This window comes from Silene latifolia, chromosome 9, assembly GCF_048544455.1.
Source record: "Silene latifolia isolate original U9 population chromosome 9, ASM4854445v1, whole genome shotgun sequence".
NCBI lineage: Eukaryota > Viridiplantae > Streptophyta > Magnoliopsida > Caryophyllales > Caryophyllaceae > Silene > Silene latifolia.
Genome location: NC_133534.1, coordinates 139,088,355 through 139,108,782, shown reverse-complemented (window position 1 = coordinate 139,108,782; position 20,428 = coordinate 139,088,355). Strand labels below are relative to the sequence as shown.

Here is a 20,428-nt window from a genome sequence, read left to right as displayed (position 1 = left end):
GTCACAACAGCAGTCATTTCTTCACTTTGCTTTCGTGACTTTCCACGTGAACTTCCAAACTTAGCTTTATGGACTGCCATCTCCTCGATAGTGTTCCAACCTTTGCTTTGACCGGTATTATTTTGGAACCTACCATTAGCAGCTGCATCCAAGATGACCTTGTAATCATCATATAAAGCATTGTAAAATAGGTTGCAAAGATACCATTGCTGGAAACCATGATGAGGGACAGCTCGGACCAAACTTTTGAAACGTCCCCATGCTTCACAAAAATCTTCGTCGGCTCCTTGCTGAAAACTCGTGATTTTACCCTTCAAGGCATCAGTCTTTGAAAGCGGGAAGTACTTCTTGTAGAAGGCTAGTGCTAAAGATGTCCAATCAGTGACTCCAGCTGCTACCCTGTCAAGGTAGCGGTACCAATCTCGCGCCGAATCCTTCAAGGAGTACAAGAACATGAACCCCTTTACTTCATCTTGAGTTACCCCATCCGGTATAGGTATGGAACAGCAATAGTCTGTGAAAATTTCCATATGCTTCAAGGGATCTTCATCTGGCAGACCCGCGAATTGATTCCGTTCCACTAAATCAATATAAGAGGAACGAAACTCGAATTTACCGGTAGTAGGGGTAGGTAACTGGCGCCCCTTTGGAAGGTGGTGCTCCTTTGGCTGAAAATTATCATATATCGTAGCCATAATTTCCAAAGTGAGAGTACTCAAGTCTTCCTCTCAAAACCTGTCTTCTAACTGTGCAAAAGCAAAACTAGAAGTAAAGGTAAGCAACGGCCTCAAGGAACAAAAGTTCCTTGACACAAGAAAAATAAACTAAAATAAAGCAAACAGAATTACACCGTCTCCCCGGCAACGGCGCCAAAATTTGATACCGTCGTTTAGTACCAAAATTAAATTTATAGTTCCAAACTAAAACTATAGCTAGTGATAGTAAGGGTCGAACCACAGAGAGACAAGGTTGATTTTGTTTGCTAATTTTCAGTCTACAAAAGTAACAGATAATTGGGGGTTTTGAATTTGGTTGATTACCTTCGGTTCACCATGGCAAATAATAGGTCAGTCAAGCAACAGAGGTCTTATAATACGGTCTCAGGGAAGATAAGCTAGTCTTTCGATCAAAGCTCAAATAACCTCACGGTCTAATAAGTCCCTAGAATTTATCAAAGCTTTCGCTCAAGAGAAATTCTAAATCTAACGATAAATCAAATTACCAATCTTTCAATCTAGCAAAGAAATCTATCAAAAGATAACAAGACCAATACGGAAGAACTCATGCTACACAACAATCCTAATTTAATACCATGGCTCACCTTGTTCCCAATCAAAGAAATTACCTACGCATAATTATAACTATTCTAACTTCGAAATTGCTAATAAAGAACAAATTTAACATGATGGAATCTAACTAGAACAAAGGAGAGAAATTCAATTGCTGAAATCAATTGATGAAACAAGAATCAAAATAACAAGGAAAAATAAGAAAGAGGAAGAATTGCATAAAAAGCTTACTAACTGAATATCAAGAACAAAGCATTCGAATCAAAGGTTTCCGTCTCAAGCTAGATCTCGAAAACTAAGTTTTTTCAGGAATGAAAAGCATAACCTAAAAGTTGCTGCGTTCTCTCGATAAAAAGATACTGAAAGTTAATTACAAGTTGGGCTTTTAAAAGTCTAACACGGAGAAATAATTATCAGCTCGAAATCAGGTCGATCGGGTCAAGACGGCCGATCGATCAAAAACGCGAATGAAAAGAGTAGCATCTGATGAGCTCCAGTGGTCGATCGACCTCATAGTCTAGTCGATCGACCGAGAATGCTGTGCAGTGGCTCCTTGTTGCTTCCAATCAACTCTTCACCCCTTGCACGCATCCCAAGGTGAGTGAATACGACTCTCCTTCTTCTTGGCTTCCTTGAACTTGCTTTCGGAGGACGAATTTGGCTTAATTTAGCCTACTTCCACGCATTCCTACAATAAATCATAGAAAATGCAAAGTAAACCGTTTCGGGAGAAATAGCAGCCTTAAGCTAACAATTATGCATAGAAATACGTGCCAAAGCCACAGATAAAGTGTATAGAATATGCACGTATCAACCGTGGTAGAAATATGTTAGGGTCGACATGATTAGATTAGTTTTGCGACAATAATTGTATTAAGAAATATAATTGTGATTAGGTTGAATGAATGCATGTAGGAGACCGATTAATTAGTTACCCCCGACCTAGATCGAAAGATTGGAAGAGAAGGCTTGCTTAATTACAATAGGTGATACCTAACTAGGGCGAAAGCTAAATTAGGGAGACCCTAGGGCGATTAGAGACCGAAAGGGTATAATCGTAGGTTTAAGGACCGAAAGGTGATGACCTCGCTCTTCTTATCAATAATTTAATCGACTCAGTTGACCCGATAGTGTAGTTGCCACGGTAGACCGATTTCTAGCATATTTTCTCTTTTACCTGATTTATCCCCGTATTTCTTCCTTATTATCTCTTATTTTGATTTCTCTTCCCTTAATCCTCGTAGTTTAGTTACCAAACAATTAAAACCCCCATTACTCATAGACTAAAATTAGACAGATAAATCTCATTTTTGCCTCCCTGTGGAGATCGACCCTACTTACCGCTAGCTTCTGTTAGTTGTACTTAGGTTTATTTTTGATACTAGAAACGACCGTATCAAATTTTGGCGCCGTTGCGGGAGGAGGCGTGATTTTATATTTTTTTTTTTTTTTTAATTTATTTCTTGTCTCGGGAACTTGTTCCTTGAGACGTTCTTATGTCTTCCATTCTCGATTTCGCAGGATGAGAAAGAAAGCTTTGGTGCTTATATAGACGGGTTGGAGGAGTTTCTCGAACCAAGACGAGGAATTCTTTCGGGACTCCAAATATGCCGATCTATCATCAAGGGAATGAATGTCCCTACGCGAGCATACCTCGAGGCTAAAGGTAAGGGGGATTTTGATGGACTCCCCACAAAAGAGGTATTAGAATTTTTTGATTGGTTTTTTCTTTGAAACCGTTAAACCCATTTTCTCTCTTCATGTTGACTCAGACGTGGGGATGGGTGAGACTTTAGAGACCAATCTAGAGGATGCCATAATTTCTTACGGAGACATAGAGGAGACTTCTAGCATGGTTGATAATCCCTTTTATAGGGAAAATCTAGAACCCCTTTATGATTCTTTCACAGACAGTGAGGACAACTGGGAGGGTCTCTTTGAGAACTTCCCTACTGACGAGTCCGGCCCTAAGGAGAGTGAGGAGAGAATTTTTGACAGTCTTGAGGTTAAATGGGATAGTTATGACGATATTATGGATGAACTTATTGTTGAGGACCCAATTGACCCAGTTGACTTTACTGTCCCTTGCATCTGGGATGATTATCCACCTTCACCTTTAGCTGACCAGACTCCTTCACCTCACAGTTCTTACCCGTCTGAGCATTTAAATTCTACTCGCGTTATTTTTAAGTTGAATGTTGTTGTGCTCCTTCATTTACCACCTGCGGTTATTTTGAGCTTCTATATTCCGCCCTTAGCTGGAGGGAGGAATAATTTTGTGAATGATTTTAGGAGCTGTCATAGGAAATTTGTTAGGCTTAAATGTTATTATATTTTACTTTCCTATGCTATTGCTGTCTTATGGTGCTACTTACAGTTTTGTGCAGCACATGCGCAGAAGTTTGATAGGTTGCTGCGAGCTTTGAGCTGTTTTGATTGGGCTAAATTAATTAGAGCAGCTGGATGAAAAAGAAGGTCGAGCTGGGACCTGTCTGAAACTAGCGCTACCCGGGAGGCAACCCGGATATTTATTTTTAGTTATTTTTCAAACATTGCATTTTATTTCAGTTGTGTGTAATAATTGGTCTTCGTACCATAGACTATATCAGTATGCTTGCTTTGTTAGTTTTGCGGGCTGTTTTTATTGCGTCTTTTGCAGGAATATACTAAGGATCTCTCGATCGAGTACTTTTTGTACTCGATCGAGAGCTTTTGCTGCTGAAATCACTCGATCGAGTACTTATATCACTCGATCGAGTACCTGCTTAAAAAAAAAAAAAAAAAAAAAAAAAAAAAAAAAAAAAAAAAAGTACTCGATCGACCACTATTCCTCTCGATCGAGCCGTTTTGGACGCCCATTGCTTGGATTAGATTCTTGTGACGATGCTTCGGAGCTATTAGTGACCTCCCACGTTGCTGGCTGGTTTGGGGAGGTCCCTTATTCGCGCAATCTTGTGAGTTTTCCGTATTTACTCTCTTTCTCTTTTAGTTTGCATTTCCTTTCCATGTTTTGGTACAATGAGGGCATTGTACGGTTTGGTTTGGGGAGGTTATGCATCCATATCTGTGTCTGCATCTTGTTTTTATCGCATTTCTGTTATCACGTTTAATTTCAGTATGCATTGTTGTTTATTTTCATAAAAATCAAAAATCTCATAAGAATTGAAAATTTTCAAAAATTCAAAAAATATTTACGTTTATTTTTGCATATAGGTTGAGTCGGAACGGTAGATTTCCGTGATGAAATTGCACTTTAACTTGTCTTTTTACTTGAGCCTTGCACTTTATTGACAGTTATTAGCTGAGTCTTGCGCATATCTACGAGTTTTTGTTCAAATTTAGCTGACTGTTTAGACTTGACCTGATAAATTGGCAACCTACTCTACAATTTCTGAGTTTTAGAGCCTTATAACTGGTGACATTCATGACCGGTTCATGTAGGAATTGAGAGTAGTATTCCTTGCATAGCATGTTCGTTATTTTTGCACTTTTATGACATTCGATTTCTTGTCAAATGCATACATTCGGGTTTGTGGTCGGTGTCACATGCAGGGAGGTGCTTATAAATTTTCCCCTTTTCTTATATTTTTCACTCATATAGCTCCACTTAAGCCAAATTTAGCCTTTTGAACCATTAGCTACATCCATAATTAGCCTGCCTTGTCAAGCTAGTTTAGTGTGACTGTTGTGGTATTTAGATCCATGTTGCGAGTTTGGCTCATTTTTATTGTCTGGAGTTGGTAGGAAAATGAGAAAGGATGAAGAAAAGAAAAAAACGTGGAAAAGAGAAAAAAGAAGGACAAACGTGTGAATGAAAAAAAATGAAAAAATGAAAAAAAAAAAAAAAAGAAAAAAAAAAGAAGAAAAAAATTTGAAATCATACGTGAAAATCAGAGGGAAAAAAGAAGGAAAAATCAAAGAATTGAACTAGTTTGAATTTAGAGACTGTCTGTGCTTATTCTTATCTTGTGACGGTCTTACTCCTCTGTTTTATTCCCATATTTTTTGAGGAGATAGTGTTTTGGGTAGTAGTGAGATGTGTGCCAGTGAAGGGCACTTGTGTTTATTTTTCAGTCAGTTGAGATTCGGACGGTCTTATATGGTCCTGTTTAGGAACTAGCTTGACGTTTTACCTTCACATTTCCATAATTTGTTTTGCCTTTTCTCACCTGAACCTCACTTTCCCATATCATTTGTAAGCCCTCAGCTGTGACGGACATTGTTAGTTGGAATGTATGTGTAGTACTTGAATCGTCTATCATTTTTGTTGCATGCATGTTATGTAGGTCGCAGTCTAGGTGAGTGACTGTTTCTCTTTCTCTCTTTTACATATATTATTCACCCTTTGCTTCATGAGAGAAGAGTGACCACATGAGAGTCTGATTTTGTTGGTCTTGCAAGGTCGATAGGTCAGCTTTATTTATGGACATCTTATAATTCGTTTGCGTATTGACCATTGTAGCTGTAACTGTTGATTTTTGTTGCATTAAATTGGTTCGAGTAGACAAGTTATAGCTAGCTCTGAGATTTCTTTTTCCGTTCCATTAGTTTGCATTTAGTTTACTCGAGGACGAGTAAAGGTTTGGTTTGGGAGATTTGATACGTGCATTTTATATAGTCTTTTTAGGCCTTTTTATGCACGTATTTCTATGCTATTATCGTAGTTTATGCTACGAAATGCCCCGAATATGCTACTTTGGTTTGTTTTGTCTTATTTGCAGGAATGAACTAGAAAGTAGTGAAATCAAGCCTTTTACCGTCCGTTTAGCATGCATTTGGAGGAAGAGTGAATTTGGAGCGGGAATGTAGCTATTTTGAGATGCGCAAAGAAGAAAGATAGCTAGGCGAGCAAAGGAAGAATTTAAAATTACTAGTACCTACTTTGGAGAGCCATATCTCGAGTTCTACAGTAGATATTCAGGTGATTACAATTGAAGATGAAAGCTTGTCCTCTTAGCTTTCCAATGCCATCGGAATCGCCCTGTTTGCCCAAGTAACGAAGAAATGGCAGCCGTTTGAAGTTCAGTGCGCGAAGCAGGAATTGTGTGTTGGGAAGTACTCGATCGAGTAAATTTATATTCGATCGAGTCCTTTTTCTACTAGATCGAGTAGATTCAATTTAAGGTTTACTCGATCGAGTGGTTTAAGCTTAATTTTACTCGATCGAGTGATTTAAAGTTACTCGATCGAGTAGTTTTTGTTATTGGGCTTGGGTCCGTGACGCATTAGGTCTAATTACGCATAGGTTTATTATAAATAAGGAGATTAGTCTTGCTAATCAGGGGGATCTCTCATCATTATCTCGGATGATACATCTCTTACTTTTACATCTCAAATACTTTGCTACGATTTCCGATCTACAACTTTGTAACCGTACTCTTTCCCTTTTAATTCATTCTTGTTTCTTTATTGCTTTTATTTTTTTTTCCTCTATTTAGTTATCATGTCTTATGTTATTAGATTAGCAATTGCTAGTGTAGTATCCCGAGCCATGCGTAGCTAATTCCTTTAATATGTTAGGATTAGGGAAACCGTGGTAGCAATATGTTAGGGTCGACATGATTAGATTAGTTTTGCGACAAGAATTGTATTAAGCAATATAATTGTGATTAGGTTGAATGAATGCATGCAGGAGACCGATTAATTAGTTACCCCTGACCTAGATCGAAAGATTGGAAGGGAAGGCTTGCTTAATTACAATAGGTGATACCTAACTAGGGCGAAAGCTAAATTAGCGAGACCCTAGGGCGATTAGAGACCGAAAGGGTGTAATCGTAGGTTTAAGGACCGAAAGGTGACGAACTCGCTCTTCTTATCAATAATTTAATCGACTCAGTTGACCCGATAGTGTAGTTGCCACGGTAGACCGATTCCTAGCATATTTTCTCTTTTACCTGATTTATCCCCGTATTTCTTCCTTATTATCTCTTATTTTGATTTCTCTTCCCTTAATCCTCGTAGTGTAGTTACCAAACAATTAAAACCCCCATTACTCATAGACTAAAATTAGACAGATAAATCTCATTTTTGCCTCCCTGTGGAGATCGACCCTACTTACCGCTAGCTTCTGTTAGTTGTACTTGGGTTTATTTTTGATACTAGAAACGACCGTATCAAATTTTGGCGCCGTTGCCGGGGAGGCAACGCAGTTTTATCTGTTTTTTTTTTTTTTTAATTTATTTCTTGTCTCAGGGAACTTCAGTTCCTTGAGACCGTTCTTATGTCTTCCATTCTCATATTTCCGCAGGATGAGAAAGAAAGCTTTGGTGCTTATATAGACAGGTTGGAGGAGTTTCTCGAACCAAGACGAGGAATTCTTTCGGGACTCCAAATATGCCAGTCTATCATCAAGGGAATGAATGTCCCTACGCGAGCATACCTCGAGGCTAAAGGTAAGGGGGATTTTGATGGACTCCCCACAAAAGAGGTATTAGAATTTTTTGATTGGTTTGCTGCTGAAACTGTTAAACCCAATTTCTCTCTTCATGTTGACTCAGACGTGGGGATGGGTGAGACTTTAGAGACCAATCTAGAGGATGCCATAATTTCTTACGGAGACATAGAGGAGACTTCTAGCATGGTTGATAATCCCTTCTATAGGGAAAATCTAGAACCCCTTTATGACTCTTTCACAGACAGTGAGGACAACTGGGAGGGTCTCTTTGAGAACTTCCCTACTGACGAGTCCGGCCCTAAGGAGAGTGAGGAGAAAATTTTTGACAGTCTTGAGGTTAAATGGGATAGTTATGACGATATTATGGATGAACTTATTGTTGAGGACCCAATTGACCCAGTTGACTTTACTGTCCCTTGCATCTGGGATGATTATCCACCTTCACCTTTAGCTGACCAGACTCCTTCACCTCACAGTTCTTACCCGTCTGAGCATTTAAATTCTACTCGCGTTATTTTTAAGTTGAATGTTGTTGTGCTCCTTCATTTACCACCTGCGGTTATTTTGAGCTTCTATATTCCGCCCTTAGCTGGAGGGAGGAATAATTTTGTGAATGATTTTAGGAGCTGTCATAGGAAATTTGTTAGGCTTAAATGTTATTATATTTTACTTTCCTATGCTATTCTTTGTCTTATGGTGCTACTTACGAGTTTTTTGCAAAGCACATGCGAGAAGTTTGATAGGTTGTTTGCGAGCTTTGAGTTGTTTTGATTGGGCTAAATTAATTAGAGCGGTGGATGAAAAAGAAGGTCGAGTGGGACCGTCGAAACTAGCGCTACCCGGGAGGCAACCCGGATATTTATTTTTAGTTATTTTTCAAACATTGCATTTTATTTCAGTTGTGTGTAATAATTGGTCTTTGTACCATAGACTATATCAGTATGCTTGCTTTGTTAGTTTTGCGGGCTGTTTTTATTGCGTCTTTTGCAGGAATATACTAAGGATCTCTCGATCGAGTACTTTTTGTACTCGATCGAGAGCTTTTGCTGCTGAAATCACTCGATCGAGTACTTATATCACTCGATCGAGTACCTGCTTTAAAAAAGAAAAGAAAAAAAAAAAAAAAAAAAAAATAAAGTACTCGATCGACCACTATTCCTCTCGATCGAGCCGTTTTGGACGCCCATTGCTTGGATTAGCTTCTTGTGACGATGCTTCGGAGCTATTAGTGACCTCCCACGTTGCTGGCTGGTTTGGGGAGGTCCCTTATTCGCGCAATCTTGTGAGTTTTCCGTATTTACTCTCTTTCTCTTTTAGTTTGCATTTCCTTTCCATGTTTTGGTACAATGAGGGCATTGTACGGTTTGGTTTGGGGAGGTTATGCATCCATATCTGTGTCTGCATCTTGTTTTTATCGCATTTCTGTTATCACGTTTAATTTCAGTATGCATTGTTGTTTATTTTCATAAAAATCAAAAATCTCATAAGAATTGAAAATTTTCAAAAATTCAAAAAATATTTACGTTTATTTTTGCATATAGGTTGAGTCGGAACGGTAGATTTCCGTGATGAAATTGCACTTTAACTTGTCTTTTTACTTGAGCCTTGCACTTTATTGATTATTATTAGTCATTTGAGTCTTGCGTATATCTACGAGTTTTTGTTCAAATTTAGCTGACTGTTTAGACTTGACCTGATAAATTGGCAACCTACTCTACAATTTCTGAGTTTTAGAGCCTTATAACTGGTGACATTCATGACCGGTTCATGTAGGAATTGAGAGTAGTACTCCTTGCATAGCATGTTCGTTATTTTTGCACTTTTATGACATTCGATTTCTTGTCAAATGCATACATTCGGGTTTGTGGTCGGTGTCACATGCAGGGAGGTGCTTATAAATTTTCCCCTTTTCTTATATTTTTCACTCAAATAGCTCCACTTAAGCCAAATTTAGCCTTTTGACCCATTAGCTACATCGATAATTAGCCTGCCTTGTCAAGCTAGTTTAGTGTGACTGTAGTGGTATTTAGATCCATGTTGCGAGTTTGGCTCATTTTTATTGTCTGGAGTTGGTAGGAAAATGAGAAAGGATGAAGAAAAGAAAAAAAACGTGGAAAAGAGAAAAAAGAAGGACAAACGTGTGAATGAAAAAAAAAATGAAAAAATGAAAAAAAGAAAAAAAAAAAGAAGAAAAAAAGAAGAAAAAAATTTGAAATCATACGTGAAAATCAGAGGGAAAAAAGAAGGAAAAATCAAAGAATTGAACTAGTTTGAATTTAGAGACTGTCTGTGCTTATTCTTATCTTGTGACGGTCTCACTCCTCTGTTTTATTCCCATATTTTTTGAGGAGATAGTGTTTTGGGTAGTGAGATGTGTGCCAGTGAAGGGCACTTGTGTTTATTTTTCAGTCAGTTGAGATTCGGACGGTCTTATATGGTCCTGTTTAGGAACTAGCTTGACGCTTTACCTTCACATTTCCATAATTTGTTTTGCCTTTTCTCACCTGAACCTCACTTTCCCATATCATTTGTAAGCCCTCAGCTGTGACGGACATTGTTAGTTGGAATGTATGTGTAGTACTTGAATCGTCTATCATTTTTGTTGCATGCATGTTATGTAGGTCGCAGTCTAGGTGAGTGACTGTTTCTCTTTCTCTCTTTTACATATATTATTCACCCTTTGCTTCATGAGAGAAGAGTGACCACATGAGAGTCTGATTTTGTTGGTCTTGCAAGGTCGATAGGTCAGCTTTATTTATGGACATCTTATAATTCGTTTGCGTATTGACCATTGTAGCTGTAACTGTTGATTTTTGTTGCATTAAATTGGTTCGAGTAGACAAGTTATAGCTAGCTCTGAGATTTCTTTTTCCGTTCCATTAGTTTGCATTTAGTTTACTCGAGGACGAGTAAAGGTTTGGTTTGGGAGATTTGATACGTGCATTTTATATAGTCTTTTTAGGCCTTTTTATGCACGTATTTCTATGCTATTATCGTAGTTTATGCTACGAAATGCCCCGAATATGCTACTTTGGTTTGTTTTGTCTTATTTGCAGGAATGAACTAGAAAGTAGTGAAATCAAGCCTTTTACCGTCCGTTTAGCATGCATTTGGAGGAAGAGTGAATTTGGAGCGGGAATGTAGCTATTTTGAGATGCGCAAAGAAGAAAGATAGCTAGGCGAGCAAAGGAAGAATTTAAAATTACTAGTACCTACTTTGGAGAGCCATATCTCGAGTTCTACAGTAGATATTCAGGTGATTACAATTGAAGATGAAAGCTTGTCCTCTTAGCTTTCCAACGCCATCGGAATCGCCCTGTTTGCCTAAGTAACGAAGAAATGGCAGCCGTTTGAAGTTCAGTGCGCGAAGCAGGAATTGTGTGTTGGGAAGTACTCGATCGAGTAAATTTATATTCGATCGAGTCCTTTTTCTACTAGATCGAGTAGATTCAATTTAAGGTTTACTCGATCGAGTGGTTTAAGCTTAATTTTACTCGATCGAGTGATTTAAAGTTACTCGATCGAGTAGTTTTTGTTATTGGGCTTAGGTCCGTGACGCATTAGGTCTAATTACGCATAGGTTTATTATAAATAAGGAGATTAGTCTTGCTAATCAGGGGGATCTCTCATCATTATCTCGGATGATACATCTCTTACTTTTACATCTCAAACACTTTGCTACGATTTCCGATCTACAACTTTGTAACCGTACTCTTTCCCTTTTAATTCATTCTTGTTTCTTTATTGCTTTTATTTTTTTTTTCCTCTATTTAGTTATCATGTCTTATGTTATTAGATTAGCAATTGCTAGTGTAGTATCCCGAGCCATGCGTAGCTAATTCCTTTAATATGTTAGGATTAGGGAAACCGTGGTAGCAATATGTTAGGGTCGACATGATTAGATTAGTTTTGCGACAAGAATTGTATTAAGCAATATAATTGTGATTAGGTTGAATGAATGCATGCAGGAGACCGATTAATTAGTTACCCCTGACCTAGATCGAAAGATTGGAAGGGAAGGCTTGCTTAATTACAATAGGTGATACCTAACTAGGGCGAAAGCTAAATTAGGGAGACCCTAGGGCGATTAGAGACCGAAAGGGTATAATCGTAGGTTTAAGGACCGAAAGGTGACGAACTCGCTCTTCTTATCAATAATTTAATCGACTCAGTTGACCCGATAGTGTAGTTCCCACGGTAGACCGATTCCTAGCATATTTTCTCTTTTACCTGATTTATCCCCGTATTTCTTCCTTATTATCTCTTATTTTGATTTCTCTTCCCTTAATCCTCGTAGTGTAGTTACCAAACAATTAAAACCCCCATTACTCATAGACTAAAATTAGACAGATAAATCTCATTTTTGCCTCCCTGTGGAGATCGACCCTACTTACCGCTAGCTTCTGTTAGTTGTACTTAGGTTTATTTTTGATACTAGAAACGACCGTATCAAGTATTATTAAAACGATAGATGTTAATTATTTCCTTCATTTACGTTTTTGTAGTTAATTATTCGCAATGAATTCATCTAATACTCCTACACCAATCATCGTTGATACATGGTTCCAATCATTCGATGAAAAATGCTCCGAGTATGACAACGATACGATTAGAGAATTACGCATTGGCATTGGTCAGGATGGAAATTTTTGCTTCTTTACCACCTCCACTCAACCCACTCCAATATTATTGCCCACCACCTTGGAAAGAAAGTCTTGTGAAGAAAATCTTACAAAACCTTAGGCATCCTTGTTTGAAGAAACAATGAGAAATATCAAATTGAGTGGGAGTTCTAGCAAGAGTGTCCTTGCAAATGAAAGGAGTGTTGGTATTTATAAAGGGAAGGCAAAAATGGGCGAGAAACCCAAACCTGATTATAAATTGGAAATGGATAGTGGAACTACCAAGACCAAGACCAAGAAGGGTGCCAAATCCTATGAGGAATGTCATTATTGTAATGTCATGGGCCATTGGAAGCGAAATTGCCCCAAGTATTTGGAAGATATTAAAGTTGGACTTATTACGCCAAGTGGGACTTGGAAATGTGAAAAGCTAAACAAGGGTGATGTGGATCGCCGACAATGAAATGGAGCTCGGGTAGCCGCCACTTCAAGAGAAATTTATGTACTTGTTTTTGCTAATAGCTTTGAGTTATAATTTACATAATTATTATTATGTATCCACTTTGTCTAAATCATTATTTCCTTGTGCGACATGAAAGGATTTATTTTTTGCCATCAAAGACAATTGTTGTATTTTGTTGAAAATAGACATGGATGTGAGCCATGTCACTTATCTTAATGTTATTCATGTTTTAGACACTTCCAACTCAAGCAATGATATCTACATAATACGATCCAAAAGACTCATAACTAGTAATCCAAATGATTTGTGCATTTGATTTTTCAATTTGGTTACGTAAAAGAGAAACGCATTAAAGGCTAGTGTCGACTAGATTTAATAAACCATATGATTTCAATCATATGGAATGTGAGAATCTTGTCTCCTTTGCAATATGATTTATACTTCCTTTAGTGGTAAAGGGACACCAGCAAGTGATTTGTTGGGACTAATACATGCCGATGTATGTGTTCTAAATGTGCATCATCGCAAAGGATATTTATGACTACTTCGTCGCTTTTAACAATGATTTAAGTAGATATAGGTATATTTACTTAATCAAATATAAAATGAAGCATTTGAGATATTTGAGAAATTTCTAAATGACGTAGAGAACCAATTGAATAAATTTCTAAGCATTACGATCCAATCGTAGTGGCAAAGATCTAAATAATAAATTTGATTTATTAAAGATGGATTATGACCTAGTGTCACTACCCATAATATCAAACTAATATGAGTCGGTTTGAGTTGATGAACTCAATTTTGGGAATTTGCAACCCAATACGGACAAGTAATTCTAAACGGATGGTCAACCATGAGATACCTAGAATAGAGAGTCTATTAAACCAAATCACATGGATCAGACTGCCATATTACATGTATCAAGCTGCCATGTTTGGGATGGCCTTTTGAAAGCTAATACATAGTCTAGGTAAACTCCAAATACTCCGTTAAATATATATGTTTGTGACTTACAAAACTATCTCTCAAGAAGATAGATGTATTTCTGAGAGATAGAGTGGGAGTAGATTGAATCGTCACAAACATCTCTTATAGTTGAAATGTTACTTTGTGAAAGTAATGGAATTATAGAGTGGGAGAGTAGTTGAACTATAATCTATGAAGATAGTATGAGAGCATAGTTCAGTGGGAGTTTATCGCACATGTCTTATTGTTTAAAAATATTACTTTGTGAAAGTGATAGTATCATGACCTTGTTACATACGAGCCGAAGCATTACAATTCGAAAATTGTTGCTCATGAGTAGATTTACTTTAAGGCGAGGGTCTCCTCAAAAGTAAATAGTGCTCTACAGTACATTAATGCATAAGATTTACATGAAGATGTTGATCAAGATAAATTGTGTTAGGAATTGCTGCATTTCATTTTACATGAAGAATGGCAAATGAGATTTAAATTCGCTTTTCTAAAATGGGAATTTAGAGAAGGAAGTGTTTGAAACACGAAATCTTAGATGAAGATCTAAGAATCCTAACATATTATGCGTAGCTATCTTAAGTGATCACAAGATGGTCTTAAGCTAGCATTAAAGGATTATGTTTTTCATTCATGTGATAATAGTGGATGGTTTCATTCACATGATTGAAGAATCATGATTATACATGAAGTTAAGTGGGAGCTAGAATTGTTTCTCCATGTCTTATATGCTGATAACATATTACTTATTGAGAATTATGTACCAATGCTCTCTTCTGGCAAGAGTAATTGGGAGACTTGGAATGGGATGCAAAGTATTCTAGATTTTTAATCTATGAGAGAGAATATTGGCATAGAGTTAAGAGTCTTATGAGGATAAGTTCTTTCGTATCTGTTGTACATCAACAAGATTGAATAGGCTATTCATGTTGATGAAAGTGGAATTACAATGATGGAGTCATTATCATTCACTGAACCTATTAAGTTGTTGATCGCATGAAATCGATTGCTAATGTTTCCGCCATTAGAATGATCATGTATGCCAACAGACGCACATGCCATGGTGTGACATATGCTGAGAGCATAATAAGTCAATAAAAGGGATAATTCCCATGATATGGCTTGTGAAAGTCTTGAAGAGCATTCTTGAGATTCTTGAGAAGAATTAAGGATTCGTTCAAATGTTTGGATGATAAACTAAGTAATGTGCTGAAGGGTTGCACAGACTTTAGTTTCCAAACCGTAAGGGATTTGTTTAAATCCTAGGGTGTCTTGTTGACTAAGGAGTAAGAGATTAGAAAAGTATTTTAGTATCGAGCATTGAAAATTCTACAAAAGGAATCTAAATAAATTGTGATAAAAAGATCCACGTAGGGATTAAGGGTGAATCCCTCTACAAATGACTTTGTCACAAGTTATGCGATAACAGTGGGAGCATCTTTCAAGTTAAAGAGCCCAAGTCTAGTAAGAAGTCTAGACATATACTTAGATAAATTCATGTCATTGGAGATGACATTGAATAGAAGGAAATAGCGATTGAAAAAGTTGGAATACATGGATATCAGGTATATCCACTTGCCAAGCTTTTAATTGCATCTAAAATAGTGTTAATAATACACTAGAGATTATGGGATATGAAGTAGTAATAGTGTATTAATTATTCATATGTGATAATCGCATTTATCGTTTGAGTTTTATTAAACTCACCCACTACCTTGTCGTATCCGAATGGGTTGTAGAGACAAATTGAACCCCATTAAAGTGAACTGGATTGATATGGTATTCGCCCCCTAGTTACTTATATGAGGTGACGTCTCGAAGTGACTAGAGTGTGATGCGATTGATGGCAAGTTCAAGTGCCATAGAGTCATATGGGATGACTAGTCGATCACATAGACAGATTGTATGGGACAACGTCGCGGCGTGACCGCTTATAGAGTTCTGGTAATTCATAAAGCCTGGTCGTGGCAAGAGCTACTATAGTATTCTTATGAGTCAATTCTTTTGACTAGAGACTATTCGTCCAAGTTAGCACAACTTCTGATTAGCTTTGATTTATACTCTACGATTTCGTAAATGAGGTCAAACTGGGTACATTTTGGGTTATGATGGACTGTGGCTGAACGAAGGGAATAGGGCGATAGGAATTGTCCACCCCTTGTCAGGGTTGTTTGAAATCTCAAGGCCACTCGAGGAGTAGTTAACTGGAAATGCGTGGCCACGCTCGGAAGGTATCTCGATAGATAATTCGGTTAGACGAGTTAATCTCGGATCGAGAAAACCACTCAAGATATGATCAAATGTAAGTACGACCTGCAAGACACCTTGCATTGAGTGGGAGATTGTAATAGGATAAGAGAAATGGTGACGCACACTTGTCGAGGACAAGTGGGAGATTGTTGGGAAATGTGTCCTCAACAATAGTGCGATCACATGATTTAAATATCATTATTAAATCTCATATAAAGAATACGTAAGAGATGATTCATTTATATAGTCAACTGATCAACATTAATCGGTAACGATTGGCTTGCTAGAGTTTGACGTTACTGTCGTGGGACGGTGGTGGTCAGTTGATCCCTTAAGGTCACACCTAAAGGATGATGCCCTTATCTGTAAAGTTAATTAATTGTATGTCGATACAAGTTGATTAATTCCTTAAATATGAACAATTTATATTTATGAGAGGAAATATGTATCTTATTGTAATGTGATTAAATAAGATTCAATTTAGTGAATTAATATGTTAATTTACTAAATTATGTTGAGGTTTTATAAATATTTCGAGGTAGAGGTAATTAGTTATTTGCATTTACAAGAGGTTGTAAATTTAACTAACTAACTATTATGGGACCCATTATATGTTGATATAATGATAAAATATTACTCAATAAGTTGAGTGGATATATGTTTATTAATTTGTCACATAATTGTTGTATGATCAAGTTAATATTTAATTATGTAAGATAATTAAACATAAGACTTATAAGCATTTGTGGGACAAATATTATAAGACAAAAATGGACCCATATAAGCATATGTGTACCGTCCAAATGGGTACATGCTTGAGCCTATTGGTTTTGTCATTTTGTTGTTGGAAAGATACTCCAACAACTTATGACAATGCTTTATACATAAAACCCATTACCCTATGGCAAAAAGAGGTGATTTTGAGAAGACCAAAAGTGCTCTAAAGAGAGCACTTTGGCCGGTTTACAAGAGGAAGAGTGAGGAGAACATTTTATTATGATTACTCACTTATTCTCTCAAAAGATAACTCTTTCATCTTTACATGCAAAACCTCCATTGTTCATGGTTTTCTTTCTATCAAAACATGAGATTTTTGATTCAAATTGTTCATATTAGATTACTAATATTATTAATGTAATATATGAGTATTAGTAATCAATTTTAAGGTAAACTATTAAACAAATATCTAGCAAATATTATTTAGTGGGGATAAGGGATAATCTTGGGTGCAATCAAGAGTAGTGACTTCTATACCTGAGGTCTTTGGAGGATCATCCTAATACTCATCATAGCTCAAGAACAAGTGAAGGGAGGAGACCTTACTTGTGCCCATAAAACCGAAATTAACAATGTAAGGGACATTGTTTTCTTATAAATCTTTTATTTTGTTATGCATGCACTAGATCTAAAGAACATATAATTAACAAGTTAATTTGTTCACTATTAGAGGAGTCTAATAATAGGTATATGAACCTTACAGTGAGAGCAGTCCAGAGTTGGTTCATCATTGGAGATTGCGTGGATTCCGAGAGGATTTGTTTTGTTGTTTGGCTTAGTCGGTGGAGGTAAAGGCAATTCCCCCTTCTCAATCATGTCTTGGATAATGTGTTTGAGTTTGAATCAGGTTTCTGTATCATGCCCTTTGCCTTGATGGTACTGACAGTAGGCATTGGGGTTCCAGAAGCGGGATTTCTTAGCATCGGTCGGATCCGGGGTGGGTCCGATTGGTTGTAACTTTCCCTGGTCCATGAGCCTCTTCAGGGCACTTGCGTAAGTTGACCATATATTAGTGAACACTCTCTGGGGGCGCTCAGCTCTCTTAGCAGATGATTCAACGAGGTTGACCTCATCGATCTTGTTCTGTTGACCATAAGGGCGAGATCCGGTTGAGGTGGGTCCCTGGTAGCCTCTGCCAGTTGTCTTGGCTAGGACACCCTTTCGGAGGTCATCTTCAATGCGTGTCCCCAGAATTTGCAGATCCTGGAAGGTCTTAATATTTGGATACCTTAGTAAGTTGGCATACACTGGGCGGAGATTGTTGACGAACTTTTCCACCAAAGTTGATTCACTCGGCTTGTCGACCACCGAGTAATTACCCTCCTCCAACGGGTTAAGAACTCGGTGAATCCCTCCTTGTCGTTCTGGGTTAGGACCTCAAGGGTACGGGTATTGGCTTGGATTTCAACATTGTCAGCGTATTGCTTAGCAAATTCAACCGCGACCTCATCCCAGGTAGTAAGGTTCTTCGAGTCAAGGGAGTAGTACCATTGGCGAGGGATCGGTTCCAAGGATGATGGAAAGATCCGGGTGAAGAGCTCATGTTTGACCCCTTTTATGGGCATGTAGTCTTTGAAGGCACGGATATGATTGAGCGGGTCCTCCACTCCTTTGAACTTAGGTATATCAGTCAGGGTAAAGTTGTCAGGTAGTTGATCCCCAACAGGTTCAAACCTTCGGTTGTTCTCAAGATGGATATTGTTAACCCGGGCTAGGAGCTGTTCTTCCAAGAGCTTTAGCCTCTTCTCAGTTTCAGTCAGAGGTGGAGTGTTATGTTCTCCAGCTTCTTTATTTTCCAGGGTGTCGATACGGGTCTCGACACGATCCAGGGTGACCTTAAGAGCGGTGAGCGGTGGCTAGCCGAGCAAATCGTGACATCTCTGTTGTTATCATTGTTGTTGTTGTTGACAGAAGAAGTTGAAGACGGGGCCATGGCTCTGAGGCAGAAAAACGGCTCACATTATAACTCAATCCGACACGGTTCTAAGACTGAACGCGGACAACACAAAGGACGAGACAAAGATCAGACTCAACAAGGCGATGGGGACCGTGTGTGGTACCTCGGTGCTGACTCGATTTATGACGTGACGGTGTTGACCGAACCTTTGACACGTGTCCAACGTAGCGGCGTGACGCCATTGGACGAGTCTCTTTGTGAGACGACTCATAAGTAAAGACCCATAAGTACGTTTGCTTCGACTCGATAGACACAAGGCGGAATTGGAATGGTGGACTGAAATTTTCAAAAATAGAAATTTTCAAAAAGATTCATTTTTCGCTTTGTGGACGGCTTCCGAAGATAGAGATCTCCGCAAGTCGGTCAGTTGAAATGGTCGTCTTAAGTTTGTTTGCAAAATACGGTTTGAGTTTGAATCGGCTCAGAAAACAAGGTATTGCCGCCCAAGACGGTTTTTGAAATTCAAAATTGTATGTTTTGAAAATCGGGTTTGAATTGTTTGAAGAGGTCTCGGGGATGGTGCATGGTCCTCGGGATCTCGAAAGTGTCTCGAAAAAAGGGTGTGTGCTTTTCTCGGGTTTTGAAATAGCCATTGTCGGCGCCAAACGGGTTAAAATCCGTGTCTAGAAGCGGCAATTATAACGGCGTAAAAAGGTGATTTGGAATGGTTGTAAAGAACCGGGTTTGAAAATCGTCATTACGACGGCCTAGAAAGGCGTGTTAAAGTGGTTATAAAAACCGGGTTTAAAAATCGTCATTACGACGGCCTAGAAAGGCGTGTTGAAATGGTTATAAAAACCGGGTTTGAAAATCGTCATTACGACGGCCTAGAAAGGCGCGTTGAAATGGTTATAAAAAACGGGTTTGAAAATCGTCATTACGACGGCCTAGAAAGGCGTGTTAAAGTGGTTATAAAAACCGTGTTTGAAAATCGTCATTACGACGGCCTAGAAAGGCGTGTTGAAATGGTTATAAAAACCGGGTTTGAAAATCGTCATTACGACGGCCTAAAAAGGCGTGTTAAAGTGGTTATAAAAACCGAGTTTGAAAATCGTCATTACGACGGCCTAGAAAGGCGTGCAACGGTCGGCAAAAGACCGAGGTTTGAAATGGCCATTATAACGGCGCAAAAGGGTGTTTTTTGAAAGTTTGAAAATGACACGGAAGGACTTATGATCAAGTAGCACATAAGCACTCACAGTTCATTATATTATGCATTATGCTGACACGGGTTTTGGCTTAGAAGGGTGGGTTACACACCAAGCAATCAAACCCCGATTTGCGAGAGGGATACCAATCCAAACAAAATGTGTAAGGAGGGTGCCCTAGCCTCGTGCTCGAAAGTGATGAAAGCTCTTTGACGAAACAGAAATGTGTGACGTCAATGGTATGCTTGACTCAATCGCGATTCGAAACGCGGGGATGAGAAAACTCACGCCGACGAGACGAGCCAATTGGCCGATGAAGGTTAGGTTGTGGGCCCGGACAAGGAACCCGACCATGACCGTAATATCAATTAATGTATTCCAACCAAAACCTCGTTCGAGTCTCACCATCTAGGGATCACAAAGACGTAAGTGTCCTAGTTTTACCCAGCGGAGTCGCCAATCTGTGGACATGGCCCACCTGCAAGCCCAGCCGATCTGTGGAAATACAGCGGTCTTTTGAAAGCCACGCTCGGCGGAGTAAAAATGCTTTCGA

At 38.4% G+C, this 20,428-nt stretch overlaps 1 non-coding gene across 1 annotated transcript; it reads left to right on the top strand.

Moving 5' to 3' along the window:
* The first annotated feature begins 213 nt into the window (after positions 1 to 213).
* On the top strand, positions 214 to 322 carry LOC141603815 (small nucleolar RNA R71). Its single transcript, XR_012525663.1, has one exon. It is a non-coding gene; the product is annotated as a small nucleolar RNA R71 (small nucleolar RNA).
* The last annotated feature ends 20,106 nt before the right edge of the window (positions 323 to 20,428 follow it).